Here is a 19,846-nt window from a genome sequence, read left to right as displayed (position 1 = left end):
CGGAGCACATTTTTGGCAGGTGCCCTCTGCCTTGGCAAGCCGAGGTGGGCGGCAGTGCGGCTGGGCGGTCCCCAAGTGTCACCCACCCCACCTGCCCTGGTGCTGCCCTGCTGCCCCTGCCCGCAGGCTGTGCCAGGTTTACAGATGGGGCAGGGCGCAGCATCATCTGCGTCTTTGTCAATTCCTGCGCGTGGACTCGTTACGGTTCAGGCCTGTGGGCTAGGCAAAATCAAAGCCCTTTTTTATCCTGTAAAGCACGATGAGTAGCAGCCCTTGTTTTCCCTTGCACATTTGTCATTTGCAATAGGATAAAAAAAAAATGTAGCTGGTGCTTTTGGAGGGACACATGGGCAGCTGCTGTCATGGCAGTGGTGGCTGCTGGGTTGTTCCCCTGCCTGGGCAGCACAGGAGCAGTGGGGATGGGTGCTTGGCTCCCACAAAAGGCATTTTGGGGTGCCAGGGGCTGCCCTGTGGGATGCCGGATCCCACCCAGCCAAGCCTGGCCCACACATGCCCACCCAGCTGAGCTCCTCCAAATGCTTTTTGGTTTTAAATGAAACCTTTTTGCTGGAATAGGATTTTAAACACAACGCTTTTTCCCAGTGCCCCTATTTTGGGGTTGGGTTTTCCATCTAGGTCATGGGAGATACTGTTCCCTTGACTGTTTTGGCATAGTGTATTCCTAAGATTGGCTTCTTTATATTCCGTGTGAATTATTTAGAAGTTTGCTAGAAGGAACTGTTATCTGCTGCATTTTTGATAAGTGCTAATATTTATGTTGATTCTGGTATTTTTTTTTCCTTCATTGAAGTAATTAGTTTTTCGTTCTGGTGTTTTAGAATAAAATAAAGGAGAATTAAGTTGGGCAGCTCCTTTGTTTCTTCAGAAACAGTCTTTTTTTGTGTGTGTCTTCTGTTCCTGGCGTGGCTTTTTTGAGTTGCAATCACTTTTGTATTGCTTGCGCAATAAGGAATTGCTTTGATGCTTTGCAGAGAACTGCACGTAGATCTTTTGTGGCACTGTTTATGTTATTTGCCCGTTGGCCTTTGCATTTGCTCAGAGACCTATTAATTAGGGGGGTTTATGACAGACACTTTTAGACCTCTTGCATATTTTTCGTTTGAATCTTGTTCCCAGCTACATTTCTTGTGCTGTGTGCTCTGGGGCTGCGGTATGCTGTTTATTCTTAGCATGCCTTGTTTAGGAAGAAAAGGACGGTTGTTTTTTTTTCTACTAAGTAAGGCTGATGTTTCATATGCTCAGGCACTGCACACCCGACGAGTGTTACTGATGCGGGCAGCCGCACTGGGATTAGCTCACAAAAACTGAAGAAGAAAAAAAAAATTGAACCTGCTCCAATGTCCAGTTATTACAGCCGGTCTCTCCAGCGCTGGGTGGAAGGTGGAAAGTATGTGCAGCTCCCTTGTAAGCAGATAACCTGGCTGTCACCTTCGCTCTCTTCCTAATCCCTAATAAAGATTGGTTTGCAACCACAGCTGGAGGTCTGCCTCTCTTCCAGAATTCATGTCATCAGTAACTGTTACAGCTCTGGCCATTCTTACTGTCCGTAGAGATACCCACACCCTGTCAGCACTGCTGTGTTCTTGGCATCCACAGTTCATTGTGGCAGTAAAACCCACAGTTTCATTATGTACTGTGGGAGAAAAAGTTTTTCATTCTCCTGTTTCTGGATTTGCCGCTTTTTAATTGGCCCCAAAATAAGGTGCTGGGTGTGAGAAGAGTAAGGGAGATGAGTTTTCATTTTCCTGGGTCTAGTTACTGCTAAAATGTTGTGTTTTGTTTTGTAACCATATGAAACACTAGTTAATTAAAAACCCACAGCATTTATTATCTGTAAATATTTGCCCAAATTTTCATATTTATGAGCGTTTAAGCAATAACTGGGAGCAAGGGAGCCGGCTGCACACACGTGACATTCACTGCTAAACATGAAGGGAAATTCAGAAAGAATATTTGTAAGATTTATATATTTATAAGAAATATTTATAAGAAAAAATAAATAAGAAATATTTATAAGAAAAAAATAAGGGCTTGCGGTGACCATAATTCTCACGTGGCCTTACAGCCTTCAAAAGGATCCAAATTAATAAATACCTTTTTTTTTCCCCCACCACAAAATGGACCTCAGATGATTGTGTCCTTCTCTGCAAGATGTGGCAGGGCTGTGAGGAACCCTGTGGTGGCTCCTAGTAACTCTAACGATGCTCTTGCTTGACAAGTGGCAGTATGGATATGCTGCAGGTTGTTAAATAGCATAATACAACCTGGTTATCCAGCTGAAAATAGGAGCCAGCCCCCTTTGCAGCTGGCAGGAGCTCCTCAGCACCTCCCTATGGCTCTGCACCCGCAAGGCACTAATCCTGTCTGCCCTCCTGCTCCCACCAACCCCAGGAGTGACTCTGGTGGCATTAAGGGCACCCAAGGAGGCCTCCTCTGCCTGATGGTGATTTTGGAGGAGGTTAGGTTTGTCAGCTCCTTTCGCTGTGCAGTCAAGTTTAAAAATAACAAAATATAGTGGTATTTGCTGTTCAGAGGCCAGAGCTGCCTGTCGTGCAGCGGATGGCTGTGCCGCTCTCGCAGGGAGCCATCAAGGGCTGTCGTGGCTCTCTGGTGTCTGGGAGGGACAGACGTGTGTCCTTTTGCTCCCTGTGGCAGAGGGCTCCCTCTCCCAGGGCGCAGCGGAGGATGGTGCAGACCCCGCGTGCCCTTGTGCACGGAGAGATGTGGTTGCTCCTTGCAAGGGGTGCCTGCCACGGTGGGTACCCCAGACAGTCACAGGTGATCGTGGGCTCCCTGGGTAACGCCACCCTCCTGCAGGCAGAGCGGGAAGTGCAAATACAGGTTTCCAGATCGCCTCCTTCCACAGTAATAGCCGTTACTAAATGCTAGCCAGAGCAAGGTGGTTCTCCGTGCCCCTGTGTGAGCTTGCTCCTTGTGGTGTCCTGGCCACCCTGGCCACCCTTTTCCCGGCCAGCCCGATGCCCAGCGAGGCACGCCGGCTGCAGCGTGTCCAGCTCTGGCTGCGCTGCCACAAGGTGACAGTGTTTCAGAGCAGTAGCTGCGCAGCGTCTCTGCCTTCTGGGTGTTTGGCTTGCTGGGCTTCCTCCTCCCCGCCACCTCCAGCGTGCAAAGTGAAGACCTGCTGTGCCTAAATGCTAACCAAAAGCTTTAGGGACCACCAGCCTTCTGCAGGGGCACAGCTGGGACAGACCACCCGAAACCTGGCATGTCCCCCTCCCCAGCCGCCGCCTGGTGTCCAGGTCCCTGGACCCGGCCAGATGCTGACTTGCCGCTTGCAGGGAGCCACCCGTTACATCAGAGTCAGGATCTGGGCACTTTGCTTGCAAGTGTCACCAATGGAACCGGTGGCCTTGGCTGTCACCACTCCTTCTGCTAGTCCAGCCCCACCGGGAGCGGAGGCTTCTCTCTCCCAGCCCGCAAAGGGAAAAGTCACATCACCTCAGGGCACGTGGCACTCGTCAACAGCAGGTCACACAAGTGCTCAGCTTTCCTCTCCAAGGAGGTCCTCTGGCACTACCTGGCTCTCCTGGGCTTCAGAGACAGGGACCACCCTGGCAGCGTGAGCATCCTCTGCCAGCAGATCAGGGCCTGGGACTGGACCCAAGTGTTGCTGAACGGACATGCCAACCAGCTCCCTTCATGCCTTTCGCGATGGGAATAAAATTTCCATTGCAAAAGGCATGAAGGAGCTGGGTGGCATGTCTGTGCTGTAATGAAGAGCAATTTGTGCACAGCCTTCACGCCGCCAGCTGCAGGCTCACCTCAGTGATACAAATTACACTCTCTTACCTTGCTGTGATCCTCGAGACATCTTCAAGGGCGCTGCTTTTGTTTCATTTGCGGGGCTGTTTTAGCTTAACTTTGGAAAAGATGGCACTTGAGCTCTGTCTGCCTTCACTCTTCACCCTTCAGCGCTGGAAGCAGCGTTGACAGCAATGCTCACAGCTGCACTAGGCAAACCTACAGGTGTCGGGTATTGATTTCTTACAAACCAACCCCTAGAAGTTATCTGTCATAGGTAATTGTTGGCATCGATATGGCCCTTGTCTCTGGAAGTCTGGATCTCAGAAATTACGGTCTGTATCAGCAAGGGGTGAAAGGCACGGGGTCAAGCCCTCTGCCAGCTGGTTGGCATGAGACAAGCCCTGGCACAAGTGCAAGGGTAGTTCGAAAATGCCCTTGGAGTGCGATTTCTGCATCTCTTGACCTCCCTGATGTTGTTTTGTCATCCTCTCCATATTGCTAATTGCATCTGATCCGCCAGGTATCTGTTTCACAGCAATTAGTGCCTTTTATTTATTTATCTGCATATTTTCAAATCAATAAAATCTTCCCCACTAGCGCATCAGGATGCTTTGAAGAACAACATTTCACGTAGTCCCCAAATTAAGCCTTTTACAGCATTAAAGCCTGTTAATCAGGATGTTCCAACAAACAGCCATGTTAAGGGGAGTTTATTACCCTGGGAAGATAGGATGAAACCACATCATTAATTAGAGATCTGAAAAGCTATTAATATCTAATGGCTATGAGTAATCAAACTGGCAGGTAGAGAAGGGATGGCAGGGAGCCTCTTCCTTCGCCCTGTACGTGCAGCAGCCCTGGGTGCAGGGGGGGTGATGGCACACAGCTGCCTGAGGCTGGTTTTATTTAATGGCCCTGCTTCAGGAAAAAAGCTTTTTTTTGGGAAAACTCTTTTTGAACATGTGAAAACCCACCATATTTGGTGCCACAAAAATAGAAGCAAAGATGCAGTGCTTGGGTGAAACGGCTGTTAATGAGGAGTGGGAGAGAGTGCTGCTGGCATGGGGAAACAAAATCCTGCACCGTGTCTGTCCCATCCTCGAACCAAGAGACACTGAAATGACGTTTGTGGAGATGTGTAAATATAAGCACACACAAATGATTTATGCTTGAACCTTTATTTTAGGTCCTGTATTCCAGCCCGCTTGTTTTTAATGCAGACTGGTAGATGCGGACATCGAATGGTCTGTACGAAATGGTAGCCTGTGAGCCTGAATTTCAAAGCCAGGTCTATTTACTGCATCTTTTCACTTAAGTATAGATTTACTTTCAGAAAATTGGTACTCTAGACCAACCAGTTGATGTGTTTGTTTCATACGCAGCAGCAGCACCCAGGACATAACCGGTGTTTCCTGTGACAAGCAGCATGAATATTGTCACAGGCTGGTGCTGGATCTGGCCCTTGATTCCCCACATGGAACACAAATACTGACACCTCCTCCAGACTGATGCAACACTTTTGGGGGATACCATCCACAAGGTAAGGTCTGCTGCTTTTTAGGTTATCCTATTGCCTGTAGAAATCCACAGATCTTTATTAAGATTTGTCAGCTCCAGCTGTGTGTCTGTATCTGCCTTTGTTTTTTAGGTAATTTGTGCTGTACACTTTCACCACATGATTGCTTTTATTGTATGCGGTTCCTTCTGTTGGGCACTTCTCTGTTGACTATGATTACTACCCCATCAACTGAAAATGCTCCTATACTGTATAATTAACTTTATCTGCTTTGCTACAATGCCTCTCACTGGTAATTACACACAGTTCAGCTCTTTCACTATGTTTCTAAGACTTTAAGAAGTGCTGATTACTCTTGCCCAGTCTCTGTCCAAACTGGAGGGGTTTTACATGTCTAAAATTATATCTTTTTCCTTGCAACAGCCCTGCTGTAATCTGGCTATTGATTATAGTACGCGTAATATGATCTTTAAATAAACCATCTGTTTGGAATTCATTGAGGTTTACATGTGCTGATAGCAAAAAGCTTATTTAAATCCTCAGGTTGTTGGCTGGTTGATGTGATAGTTATCAGTTTACTGAGATAATTTGAAATGGAGAGCAAGGATTTGAAATCTTTCAGTCCTCTGGGGAGTGACTCCATTTTCCTCCTCCTTAGCCCAGCCTTGTCAGCCTTCCCTGCGGTGCCTTAGTGACTTTTGTCCTTTGATGATTTTTTTTAAGCCTCTTTTTCTAAGGCAATAGTCTCGTGCGATTATACTGTCTGCCCATCAGTCTGTGTTTCTGTACTTTAATGCATTTGAGCCCCTTGGTCAACTTGAACCAAATCTGATAGATGTCGTGAGCTCTCAATAACGTCCAATTGTGTGAAGTTATGTGCTGGTCAGGTGGGGCAGATCCAAACTGGAAAGGTTCAGCTGTTCTGCTATCCCACACCGTCCTGCCCTGCGGCGCCTGGATTTCAGTGCCCCGTGCTAGCAATTCCTTCTGTATAGCTGGTGTTTAGGGAACGCGGCCAGCAGAGAGGACTGTTGTGGGGCCATCACTGGGTACGTGGAGGGATGGGAAATAGATAGGTGTGAGGCATATAGGAAGGAAGAGCTGGGAGTATCACCATGGTGGGGATGGAGGCAAAGTGGGGAGAAGGGGTATGGGATCTGTGGGAAAGCATTCATCTATGACTGCTCGCAGAGCAGCAGCTGCTGCTGTAATTGCAAATATTGATGTATTTTCCACAGCTTTTTTTCAAACACAAAACCTCAGGTTTTTTGTTTGTTGGGGTTTTTTTACTCTTTATAACAACAGGTCATTTTCACATCACGCAAAGAAAAGCACTTTGCTGAGAAGTGTTGTATAACTTCTGTTGAGACCTGTAGCAAACCAGGCACACATTTATTAATCAAGCAAAGTGGTGGTTTAATATTGTATTGTCTTCTAAAAAAAACCCAGTGGTGGAGCAGACACAATCTGAACATCCTGCTAAGTTCACAGGGCAAAGTTCTTCTGTAAAATGTATGGGAATTTAGCTGCGGCATGTTTGTGTAGCTGGAGAGCATCTACCAAATGCCCATTGACTTGAACATCAATTTAACTGAAGAAGGTGCTCTTGTTCCCTTCTGAGTGCACTACGAGTCCCAGAGCAAGTGGAATTTGAGGGCACAAGCTCACAGCGCTGTGCTGTACTACCCTGGCACCAACCGCCCTAAGTGTTGCACTAGCCTGAGAAACTTCAGTTTGGGTGCAAATAGCTGGGTTATTACTTTAAGGGGGTTTATGTCAGTTTTAGTAAGTGTGCAGAAAATTCAAACCATCTGGAACTGAGAGTCCATCCCTGTGTGCAGTGCTGGAGGGTGCTCCTTGGCCAATGGAAACTGCTTTGCCATTGCACAGAAGTGTCTGAGAGACTTTAGGAAGTAGAGAACTCAGATGCCCAGGTAACTCCATTATCTTTCTCTTATTTGGAAGACTATGCCTGCTTTCCCAGAACAGGAATATCCTTCATCCGGTAGAGGTGAAGAAAACTCTCCAGATGATTTACATCATGTCTCAAGATCCAGCCTTCAAAGGTCAGAGAGAAGAGCCTTAGGCAAGGAAAGCGTGATTTAGCCCTCTATAAATGCTAGTGTTATTAGTGGTATTATGGCAATGTAGCTAACTTTTGGTTGCGTATTTAATCTTCTTCAGCTGCAGTTTGACATTATCGAGTAAAAAAACCCTGTGTAATTAGTTCCTTTTGGCGTCCTTCTATGTTGTAACTGCTTAGAAGTAAAGAAACCTGTGCCTCGATGGTATTTCATAAATACTTGGTTAGTGCCCTGTAAATCCCCAGCTGGCTGCAGCATCCCACCTTTGCTGCAATGGCAGTTACCTGCCCATCTCGCTGCTCTGCAGCTGGGGCCGCATTTAACTCGCCTTTTGCAGCTGATTAGAATTGCCTCTTAGGTGGGGTTATTTTTCTTTCAATTTCCATTTTCCTTTCACCTCTCCCCTGACCTTCCCCTCCTCATCTCTTGCTCTCTAGACCTTTCTTTTTTTTCCTGTTCCTTGCACTTGGTAGTAGCAATCACCTCCTCTGGTAAATGCGTTGGTTCTCCCATCGTTGCCTCTTTTTGGGACGTAGTTTGAATTTCTGATCGTTATATTTTACATGGTGGGGATATGACCAACTTCTAAAGTCCCCCCTGCAACTCACACGAACCTGGTGGGATGGTGGAACACCTCTCAGGTACTCGCCCTTGAACCAACCTCTTTCTGTCTTGCCTGCTGAGACATTCTGCTTGGCAGTTACTAGTGCATAGACACATTTTCTGTTGCAGGGTTATTCCTGTTTATTCACTGCTTATTCCAACATGGCATAAAAAATGGAGTGGGATTATCCTGGCCCCAGAGAGCAGTACGTTCTGGTGAGTGATACAACATATATTCTGCTGCTTGCGTCTTCCAGCTAGTATTTTTCCCTGTTACATCTCAATTCTTTCCTCTCCAAGTGCATAAATTGCCCTTTAATGCTTTCCTAGTGTGACCTGTGTGGCAGTACCTCCACATCTCATCTGCTTTCCTCCCTGTTCGTGCTGGATCCTGCCCCACTGTTCCCAGCGCTGTCCCACGGAGGCTGTACCTGCTGCTCTGCTTCCTGGGCTGGCACCCCTACTCCTTCCCTTGCACTTGCAGCTCACATACATCAGCCCACTGACAACTTTGGCTGGAAGAATCGCCCTGGATGTGCCACCACCTGTCTGGCACGGGGAGGTGTTCCTCACAGCAAAGAAAAGGCACTTTGTGAAATGCGGTTTGCTGCTCTCTTGAGCAGAGACAAAAGTGTCCTGGTCTGTGGCCATCAAATGCTTGCTGGTAATTGTGGAATACCTCCCAGTCGGCTGGAGGCTGTACCCCAGCTTTCCACCCATCGGGGCTCTCTGCAGACAAGCTGAGCTCCCTGTTTCATGCATTTTATGATTATTTCAGTTCTTTGGCACCCATCCATTCTGCTGTTGGGTGGCTGGATCTGTCCCTCACTGTGTATTTTCTGGTCACAGCCATCCTTGGTCAGATGCCATTTAGATGCTGGTCCAACTCATCAAACAACTTGGTTTCCTGCTCAGGGCCTTGGACTTTGGTCAAATTAACCTCTGAGAAACCCATCTTCAGTCTGATATAGGAAATATTTGGTTTGTGCTGCCGCCTTTTTTTCAGTAGTGTATATATATGGTGTATATATATATGTATACACACTATACCCTATATAGTTATATATATAACTATATATGCATGCATATACGTAATCACACACACATGCAAGAGTTTATCTATCTATACATATGTAGGTATGTATATGATAAAGAATGCAGGAGTCTTACTTGCATTTGTTTTCCTCTCAGAGCTTTTTTCTCCTGGAGTTTTCACCGAGCCATAATTTTCTGGTTTGCCCCATTTTGCCCTTTAATATCCATTTTGCAAGAACAACTAAAATTACTGAACTGTTTACTTAATTGACTTTTATGTCTAGAACCTTTGCAAAGAAACCTTCCCGGAGCAGTGATTTTCAGCTACCTTTTTCCTACCTACTTGTGTTTTGTGCTACTTGTAGTTTCCATGACAATTATCCCCAGAGCCAGAGGCAGCCTTGCCCTTGATTGCTGTTTTGCAAAGCTGTCCTTGCTCTTGCCCGTTGGAGAATCTGACTGCAGAAGCTCATGCTCAATCAATTTTTTATTTTCCTTGCTCTTGTATGTCCCACTAGCACTATGTGGGTGCTGCAGGCAATCGTAATATATATTGCATTCTGCTTATTGCCATTGGAATGATTTGGAGGGCAGAGCCATCTCATCCTCCAGAGGAGAGGCGCATTCTGGCTGATGGAAGAGGACACATCACCCCAGAAGGACAAGCTTCGCCTGGTGCAAGGCAACCCACTGCACAACGCAAATTCCCGACAGCGCAGTGGAGCCAGGTTTGGTACCCGCTGGAATAAGAGAGGAGGGTGGGAAGAGCAGGTCTGTGCTGTGTGTGGGTGCGGGTTTGCCCAGAGCCCGAGCCCGGGCTGGCTCCTGCCCCCGCCGCCCCCCAGCCCCAGCTCCCCTCCAGGCACAGCCCCTGCCCAGCCACATCTGCCCCCCGGGCACGTTCCCTGACTGCCACTCTCTTGCTGCAGGGTTATCCAAACATGAAAAAAGTGTTTTGAATATTTTGAACGATATAGTGACTATTTAAACATCTTTTAACATTTTAGCAGCTTCTTGCTGTTTTTCTCTTGCTCATTCCCCTTTTCCCACTTTCTCCATCCCACCTCTGGTGACTCAGCCATTCCTGAAGTGCCAAGCAGCAATCCTTTGATACCTTATCCTTACATATTTCCTTATTTTCCTTATCTATTCAGTCTGGTACGTATAACGAAGCTTTGAGTATGATCTGTCGTTGCTGCCAGTACCTCCTCTCTCTTTCTGTGCATCATTTTTTTCTTCAGTTGACAGTTTCCTTCCATTTTTCCATACGCTGTCTCCTTTCATTCTTACCTACTCGCATCCTTCCCGCCCGCCACCCCCAGTTTCCTCTCCTGAATCCACTTAAGTGTAATCTAAAACATACTGCATGAAAGTGGAAGCCCAGAGAAATATTTGCTCTGGCTCTCGCTAGCACCTCACGATGCCAGTGAGCTCCGAGACAGTGGATTCTCAACCCTGCAATAAAATGAGCCTTTCCCGTAAGTTTAAAATTTGAGTCTTTCTCACAAACTGCAGTCAAAATGATTGTCAGCTCGCTCAAAAAGTGCCTTTTAACTAAATTCAAAGGAACACATTCAGAGCAGATTTTTGAATTTCCATGATGATAAAACTAATTACAATTACCAGCCTGTTACTGAAACAGAAAACATCCAGAATGCCACAATATTTGAAGTTATATTTTAAGGAATAAACATATCAGATCAGAGAAAAAAGCTTCAAAGTCTATAGTGATTGTCATCTTAAACAGTCTTAATTGCTTGTAAGATAAATGGGACTGAAGAACTAGGGGAAAGAGAGCCTTGCAGATAATCCACACGGAGAATGTGATCTGCTGTAGCAGATGAGCCGTGTGTGATCCAGTACTGAATCATCCCAAATTACCAACCCGCCCGCCCAGATGCCACCACCTCCCTATGGACTGACTCGGCTCGTAGCATGCAAGGGAGACGGAGATGCCCTGTTTCAGGTGGTCATGGGACAGTGAATGCTACTGCTGGCTCCCAAGAGCAGCTTCAAAGCTCCTGAAGTGTTTATTCACCCTTGTAGTCGCTCTTACTTGTCTCATCCCTAGGCGGATGAAACAGAGTTTTGCAGCCGTGCTGGGTGAATCGCTCTGTGCTGTGGGAGCAAATCATCCCAGTTCTGGGAAAACCTTTGGGTGCTTGCCAGTGGTGTGTGCCCCTTCTTGGGTGGGGAGGGAGATCTCAGTGATATGTGAGATTGAGCTGCTCTGTGCAGTTTTTTCCAGTTGGCTCAAAAACCATTTCTCCCTCTGGAAGTTTTTCTTTTTTTTTTTTCCTGGAAATGTTATTTTTAATTATACTGACCAATTAGAGCCTCGACTTGTTCCACTGTCTGCTGGAGGTGATGTCCATGGGAGCACTTGCTGGTCTGATCCTTGCAATGTGTGTTGTTCACTGTCAGGTCCAGCCCAGCCAGAGCGCCGTTTGGAGCGATGCTCCTTATCCAACGCGTCTCACCAGGGCCTGGAGGCTGCAGCAAGAGGTTAACCTCGTGTTCCCAAGGGTCACTAGTGTGTGGTGCTCTCCTGTCCTCATGCTCCACTGTGTATCCAACCCCAACACCTCAGGACAAACCTCAGTAAGAGCTGCATTTCCAAAATGCCATGTGCCTGGGGCTGTACCCAGTAGCACGGCAGCCAGCTGTGCCGAGGTTCCCAGTTGGGCACCTCCATGTGCAGTGGCCCGTCGCCACAATTGCACAGTGACTATCTGCACCCCTTCACATCCAAGCCTGGGTGGTGGGATGGGCTATGGAGAAGTCCAAGGGGTGATAGAAGAAGTCAGAGGCAGTGGAAGACCAACCCCTATGTTCACCACCCCACCAGGCACTGCAGTTTTTTCTCAAAGCATTAGCCAGGGGTGGGGCTGGGAGTTGGACCCCTAAAAACAGGGATGGGGTGAGTGATGGTGGGCAAGAAGGAGAAGGGGAAAGTGGACAGGCTGGTGAGATGGGCCTGGGGATCGCGTCCGGCACTGGGGCTCCCCAAACTGCGTCTTTCCGTGTGTGGTTGGACTTGCCGCAGTGCCCTGGGGATGTGGATTTTGGGAGCGGTCACAGCTCGCTTCTTCTTGAGCTGTGGTGTTTATGGCTGGCTGTGGTTTTGGCACACAGTTCCTCTTTCAGCTTCTCCCCATCTGTGTGGTTTGGGTATGACGGTTCCCTGTGGCACAGGGATCTGCTCCCAAGGTCTGAGGGCTGGGAGGACGTTGCTGCCGGCAGCTTCCCCAGGATCCCTTTCCAACGGTGATGGAGCCGAGGTGTGGCTGCCCTGTGGTCCCCTTCTGCCATTACAAGGCAGCTGATATTTTATTCCAAGTTCGACTAACCATGAAAATGTGCTGGACACTGGAAAGAGATGTCTTGAGCACACAAAGCAGCTTACAAGCCTGAGAAGGGAGGAGGGAATTTTTCATTTGGCAGAACGACATGCATAGCGAGCGCTCTTGTTTTTAATAAGCTCACAAAGCTTTCTTGAAAGCCAGGGATATTTTTTTTTTCCATCCTGAACACATGAGGTATTTTCATTTCATAATGAATGCATGTTATGTCCAACTTCCAGAAAGCCTTTCACATGAAAAAAATAGCAAAGAATTTTTCAGATGCTGAAGCGAACAGGGTGGAAGTAATCATGAAACAAAATGCTGGAATATTTGATCTGTGCTCAGAGATTGTGTGGCATCTTGTATTGTCTGAAACAGCACCAGATAATAATCATACGTGCAAATCTCTCAGACTGGGGCAACAGGGAGAGGAGCCAATCTCTGTCTCCACAGAGCTGGAAGAAATCTCAGATATTTCTGTTTGTCTGCAGAACAGCTGGGGACTTCTCAGACATGAATCTAATTAAGCATATTCCTCACCACAAACACTTCAAGTCCTATTTCAGAGATCTGAATGTCTTTGCAAAATGAAGCCTTAGGAATATTGCTTTCATGCAGCTGGGTTTTTTGGTTGGGGTTTTTTTTTTTTTTTTAGTCTGAGCAAAATTAAATTACAGTTATGGGCTCAGAGCAAAATTTACTGAAGTCAATAATATTGATTGATATTTGGGTATCAGCAGAATGTCATGCATTAATAACAGCTGAATTTAATCCACAGGCCCAACAGGGCTCCCGGTGGTGATGTGGGTATTGGAATCAGCCAGGCTGGGATGACATCTGATGTGCCTCATCTCCTCTGCCCAGTGATGGGTGTCCTCCCCACCATGGGTACCAGAGCCCCGTCTCTGTCTCCTGCCCTCCCCTGGGTTTGCATGTGGTCAGGTTAGAACCAACATTCAGATATTGAACTTCTTTTTCGCTGCCTACCACATCCCAAGCTTTAAAATAAAGCATGTATTTTCTTGGTAGAGAAAAGGGCTTAATACAGCAAAGGGCTTAACTGAAGCCTTTTCATTCTGCCTGGGATGTGGAGCGGTGCAAGCCTGGCTTGCTCCTTCAGCTGTTTCCGTGGCACAGATCCCCTCTGCGTGGCTCTGTGGGCCAGCTGCCGAGGGGACCCATGGCCAGCTGAGCCCCGCTGCCCCTCGCCGAGATCCCATGGCAGCCCCAGCCCCACCACAGCTTCACAAACCACTAATTTCCAGTCTTGCAGCCACTATGTTTTAAATCCTGGGTTTCCAATCAACCCAAACCAGAAAAAAACATTGCTGCTTGCTTCATTCTGCTTGTTTTGTTCTGTGGCACAAGATTGCTGCCTACCTCTCTGCTGCGTGTGAAAGCCCTCTCTGGATTTCTTGCAGATTTGGAGGAATCTCTTCCTGCTGATATTCCAGGGACCAGATTAATCTGAGAAAAATCCCAGCACTACTGCACTACAGTTTTCATCCATCTGCCTTTTTTTCCCGCTCTCTTTAATTCCACTCTTAATCCAGTTGATGCCAAGCATCAGGCTTGCGGGAGGCTGCTCCTAGGCTTCAGGTCCCACTCTCTGATGCAGCTGTGGCAAGGCTTGTGGGCAAACCCACATACCCTCAGACCATCTAATACAACTGGAAAAAACAGATAAGCTTTCAGGCACATAAGCTCGTCCTTGGGTGTCTTATATGCAAAATTGTTTGTGCTCCTCAGAGAGTTTGATTTACATTTATTTGCATATACTAAGTATAGCGAAACCCAGTGAATTCTCCCAATATATTTTCACTCTTGTGAGAAACTTGATGGGAAGTGGAAGATATGATCATCTCTCTCCCTAGTGGCATCAGTAAGTATCACACATATCAGATTAAACCCTTGACATTTTTCCAACAGTGTGAAATTTGCTTGTAGATGTTGGAAAATGAGTTATAGATGTGAAAGCAAGGCTTGGAATGTGAATGCAAACATGTTAACCCTAAAACTGGTGTAATTTGCTTTCCCCAGTATCCTGGCACATGGAGCCAGAGGGGCTGTGCGGGAGAGTTTGTACCACAGCAGCAGAGGCTGGGGTGAGTAGGATGCGAGCCATAAGTTAGAAATGCCTTTTGGCTCTTGGATAGGGCTAAATCTTGCCCGGTGATCCTTAGGGATGCTCCCCAGTGGCAAAATGGGACATGACCCACTCTGGTGGGTGCCTGGGTGCTGTCAGGTGTATTCCTGCCACGAGGTTGGGGTGCAGACCTCTCCCGAAGCCCCCAAGGAGAGCTGCCCAGCAGCTGCTGAGTGAAAAATGCACTTTTCACTTAGCTGGAAAGACAAAATCCCTCAGGGGTTACTACAGCACGGTCACCCACCTGCAAATGACTTTGGGGAAGGTAAAGGCTGGGGATTTGAGGTGGTGTGGTTGTGGGCAGGGCTGAGGCTTTGACCTAGAAGTTAAGGTCAGGGCTCTCATATGTCTTATAATGAAGTTGGGTTTAGGTTTTTACTACAAAAACTCTCCAGCAGGTTTTCGGATGCTTCTGCCTTTGGTATGCCACAGTTGAAAGGTGCGCTAAGTTAACGATGCTGGATTTTCCATGCTTGTACTTGGGGTCTTTCATGTCCTGCTGGTGAAACCCCATCCTAGTACAGTGAGCTCAGCTGAGTGCAGCACATCCCACTTGATGCCCTTCGGGCTCCTCCATGGACATGTGCAGGGCATCAGTGAGCAGCAGCAGCATAGCAGAAACCGAGAGACAGAAGAAATACTATGCATTGTAAGGAACAGACTGATTTTGATCCAGAGGAATTATTGTGGCAATTAATTACACTATTCAAAGCTGTTATCAATGCCTTTTATTAAATTTCCTCTGCATTATCCTCTTGCCCCCTTGGAGATGACCAAGACAGAACTTGATTGCAACTGCTGCTTGTGAGTGCGGTGGTTCCTAGTGAGCCATTAGAGGCGCAGCATCCGCTGGCGTTGCCATGGAGATGCCAAGGCTGATTATAAACCAGGTGAAATGCCGCTGCTGCATCGGCACTTTCCTCCTTGGGGACATGGCTGCACAGCCTGACACTTGGGCAGGAGGCAACGCTAGCCTCAGGCTAGGCAATACTGCGGCTTGGGGAGATGGTTGTTGAAATCAGAGTGTGGGCCAGGTGCTGGGTGGCTTGAGAGGGACTCATGCACCAGAGTGGTGAAGCCGTTGGGAGCAGTAGAGGTGAGCCCAAGACCCACACCTGCAGATGGAGATGGGCTAACAGGAGGAGGTCACTGTGCCAATCTCTGTCCCAAAAATCCTGGGTCCAGTCTTTTGTGGATGTTGTCAGGCTGGCCTCGCTGGCCTGGCCAAGGGCTGCTCCAAGGGAGCTGCAGCCATCGCTGGGTGTATATGTCCCAACAGAGGAGGAGGTAGCCCTTTCTGGGGCTGTGTTGTAGCACTGAGAAATCTGGTCTTTCAAAATTTGGCAAGGATGGTGTAACTTGAAATACAGTATTAGCATAAATTAGCTGAGAACACATTTATCTGTGGCAGAGTGAAGGTTGCTATTTGGCAGCACGTGGCTTACTTTTATGCAACAGATATTCTGTCTTCACTTAATAAACATCTATCAGATAAAAAGGTGATGCAGTTGACATACAGCTCATACGGCTCATCTATTCTTAGATTTGGCATTTGGGAACAGGGTTTCACTGCTCAGATCTGACTGGAAGCATGTACCATTTCACAGGCTGGAAGATTCTTCACGGGGAATAAATGTTGAGTCTGATTTAAATGCAAGATGAGCATACATCCTTTCTGCCCCGGCTTAAGGCTGCAGCGTGTGCTCAGCCACTGCCTGCATTTTGTATGCTCAAGTTTGCCCAGAAAATCAGACTTTTGCTCCCAGTGCCACTCCGGGGTGTGGGGAGCCCTCTCCTCTCAGGGTCCAACTTTAGGAAAGCCCATCAGAGCAGTGGGGCATCGACTGGCACATATCTGCTCTATGGATACCGTTACTTTATATATATCTCTCCTACTTTATATATATAAAAAAAATGTATATATGTGTCTCCTACTTTAGAGTTGTCTCCCTTGAAATACAAGGTTAGAGCAGTTCTTACAGAATTCAGTCGTCTGAGTGAAGGTCAATAACTTTTTTTTCTTCTTTTGAGAACAGTAATGGAAAGAATATTACCAGATACAGAAACAGGGGCAGAAAGCTCCAGATAAATGGGGCAGAGCATCGAATGAAGTGACAGGAGACCTAATTATGGGATTGAAACTATAGGGCGAAATAGGTAAAAATCTCACAGGAACTTGGATCTCCTTGTATTTTTTGCAAGAACTTGAAATGTTCTTTCCTCTTTTCACCTGAGCCTTTTAGAAATCAGTACATTTTTAGCTGAATGTTCGAGACAAGGACCAAATGGCCTTGGCATTAAACAGTTTCAGTTGTCCAAGAACAGTTGGAGAGATGTTCACATTTCCCTCCTCCCATTCAGGATTGGGTGGTTGACCTTGGAAATGTGAGTGAAGTCAAGAGAAACAGTTGGGGGTTTTCCCCACTTTTTCAAATTTGAGTTTGTAATCACCACCACCACATGTCCAATTGTACTTTCTACCATCTACCCACCTCACGTGCTTAATTTAAAAGGACAAAATTATGTAGTACCAGTATATGTCATGATTGCAGCAGTCAGTTCATCCTAGCTGCTTGCCCTGCCTGGGCAGGACGGGCCACATTTGCAGAGCTGTGTTTGCACGCTCAGTAGCAAGCGTTCACGCTTCTGCTCGAGTGCTTGCCCATCCCAGAGCCCAAACTTACTTGTGCAAATGGCATTTGGCAGCACAGGTGGGTCAGCCAGCCATAAACCTCAAAAAATTCAGGCTTCCGAAAGCCTGAGATGCATGAACCCACAATCCGAGGGGAGAAGTGGGGAAGCAGGTTAAGGTTGTGTTGAGCAAATGTCCCCACGCCTGGTGCTGTGCTGTGGCAGAAGAATCAGGAGTGTGTGCTCTGCAGGTGGGCAGAGGGCTGGGGATGCTGCGGGGCAGCACGCTGCTGCTGGCTGGCAATTGGTTTGCTCAGCCCTTTGCTGGGAAAGTAATGGTAATGCATCAGTGAGAGGAAAATATTAGTTTGGGGGTATGTCGTCCACTCCCACTGTTCATGAGGATCTTAATTTCCCAAGGCGCTATGAATAAATAGTGTGGCAATGTGGTTATCAGGACTATTAGATGAAAGCACGTCAGGAGCTGATTTAGGTCTGGATATTCTGCCTATAATTTGATGTAGTGGCTACTAAGGAAATCCCTTCTTTGGATGACCATGCGTGCTGGTGGGTAGAGGGTATCACACTGGTCCTGGGATGTGCTTATCTTTAGGAAAGAGTTCTGGGGACCCTGGCTTCACATCGGTGAAAATTGATTACTGCCTTGTCATTCAGAGCTTGAGGGATATATTCATGCTATTACAATATGTTAGTTCCTCACTGTTTCTCATATAAATGACAGAGGCTGTGATGCAGAACTCCGTGTGTGTGCGCAGGAGAGGGAGAGCCTTGTGCTTCTGTAAATGAAAATCCATCTGCTTTCCGTGCTGGAGGTGGATGCTTAGTGCAGAGCAAGAGCTGCTTGCTTTGGGTTTTGCAGTGAGCAATGGTCATGAAGGTGTACAAGCTGCCTGCACCAGGAATGAGAAACTTGCATTAACTTTTTGAGGACAGAGACGTGGCTCCTCCAGCAGCCCCCAGATCCTAAGGCTGCCCAAAGCAGCAGCTCAGGGTCCCCGGGAGATTCCCTCTGTCTCCGCGGCAGTGCTTATTGCTGGTTCTGTGGGGAAGAGACCCAGGTGGGAACAGAGCGGTTCCAGACCTTTAAACCAACTTCTTTATTCCTAGGAAACCCAGAGACTTGAACCCCACTTTGATGCAAACAGACAGGGAACCTGCTGGTGGTGCTGGAGGAGATTCCAAGCAGTGCCAGCACTTCCCAGTCCTCCCAGTCCTTGTCTGAGTGTGGAGCAGGGGGCAGAGCTGGAGGTGCTGTTCTGGTTGGTGGTTGCTCTTCAGTCTTCAGCTACTTCATCGGTAAGAAATGGGTGAGGGGGGATTTATTGGGAGAACTTTTTGCTTTCTCTGCCAAGAGCAGAGTGACAGCACCCCTTGCAGGGACCCAGGGGAACATTGCGAGCTCTCCAGCAGGTTGTTAAAAAATCATTTTCATTAGGAAGCAGAAGTCCTGCTGCTGAGAAAGATTGCTTCACGCGAGCAGATTTGGGCTTGCTAACCAGTGTTCCACTTCCAGCAAACCCAAGTCACATGCAGGATGCTCTGCTTGTCTTGCCAAAAGATGGGCCCCGGCCACACCAAGAGAAAAGTGTTCCTGTGGGCAGCACCCTTTTTGGTTTTACCATGAACAAACCCTCAGACTTCCAGGGTCTACATGCGCAGGGGCAATGGCACCGCTTTCTCTCTGGAGAGAGGACTTACCTCCCGGAGAGGACCCTGTGCCCGGCCATTGGGCACTTAGGGCATCCCTGCAAGCGTTTGATCGCAGAGCCACGGTCACTGCCCCCAAGCCTTGGCACAAGCTCCTATTCAATTTTCTGTTAGTTTTGCCCATTGTTTAGCTTGTTTCATTCCTCATCCCAGTCTCCTCCTGTATGTGTGATTGAATTCAATACTTCTCACTGCCCAGTTATGGGGAACTGCATTGAATTCTTTGATTTTAAAACTGTCACTTGTGAAAAACCCCCTGTGTTACATGTGGAAAGAAAATAAGAATTAAAACTTAATTGAAAGGAAGAATGGTTTTGAACAATTTTCATTTTACTCTTCATGTCTTTAAACTGCCTCAGTATTCTAGTAATAATTTTGGGTTGTTTTGACCTGAAAGAATCAAGGTATTTCTTTTCTGACAAGGCTGACAGATGCTTTGACTGATGCTAGGGAAAATCAGGTCTTACAGTCTAAGAAACGTTACAGCATCATTTGCATACAAAGAGGGACCTAGACAAGCACTTGAAAATTTCTTGCACTTGCAAATCCTGACACTTGAGACGAATAAAAGGAATTTTACTCCCTGAGCTCAGCAGATGCTCAGCAATAGACATTCTCGTCAACATTAGTTTGAAACTCCAAATTATGAAAGTGATACTGGGAGATTTTTGCCTTTCTTCCCAGCCCCCGCAACAGGCTCTCCTGACACTCTCCTGGCTGTTAACAAGCAAGGAGCATTAAAGGCAGCGATCTCTGGGGCTGCAATAAAGCCTCCGTGGGGAGCGCTGCTCGTTTGCTCCAGTTCTCTGTGCATCCAAAATCAACTCCCTCTCTTTGTATCTTTTGCCGTAAACGATTATGTTCATAAATATACAAAGATTTTCTTCCTCTGAGCAAAACCCTCCACTGTCACAACTGGGCCAGGTGGTGAAGTCAGGCATATTATGCCCATCATTGCAAATTTTGAAATAAA

General features: G+C 47.2%; 1 long non-coding RNA gene across 1 annotated transcript; it reads left to right on the top strand.

The window, feature by feature from the left end:
• The first annotated feature begins 13,193 nt into the window (after positions 1-13,193).
• On the top strand, positions 13,194-19,072 carry LOC130149146 (uncharacterized). The gene is made up of 3 exons (XR_008821811.1): positions 13,194-13,310; positions 14,409-14,473; positions 18,274-19,072. It is a non-coding gene; the product is annotated as an uncharacterized LOC130149146 (long non-coding RNA).
• The last annotated feature ends 774 nt before the right edge of the window (positions 19,073-19,846 follow it).

This window comes from Falco biarmicus, chromosome 4, assembly GCF_023638135.1.
Source record: "Falco biarmicus isolate bFalBia1 chromosome 4, bFalBia1.pri, whole genome shotgun sequence".
Taxonomy (NCBI): Eukaryota; Metazoa; Chordata; class Aves; order Falconiformes; family Falconidae; genus Falco; species Falco biarmicus.
The sequence above is the reverse complement of the archived record's forward strand: the minus strand, read 5'-3'. Positions and strand labels throughout refer to the sequence as shown.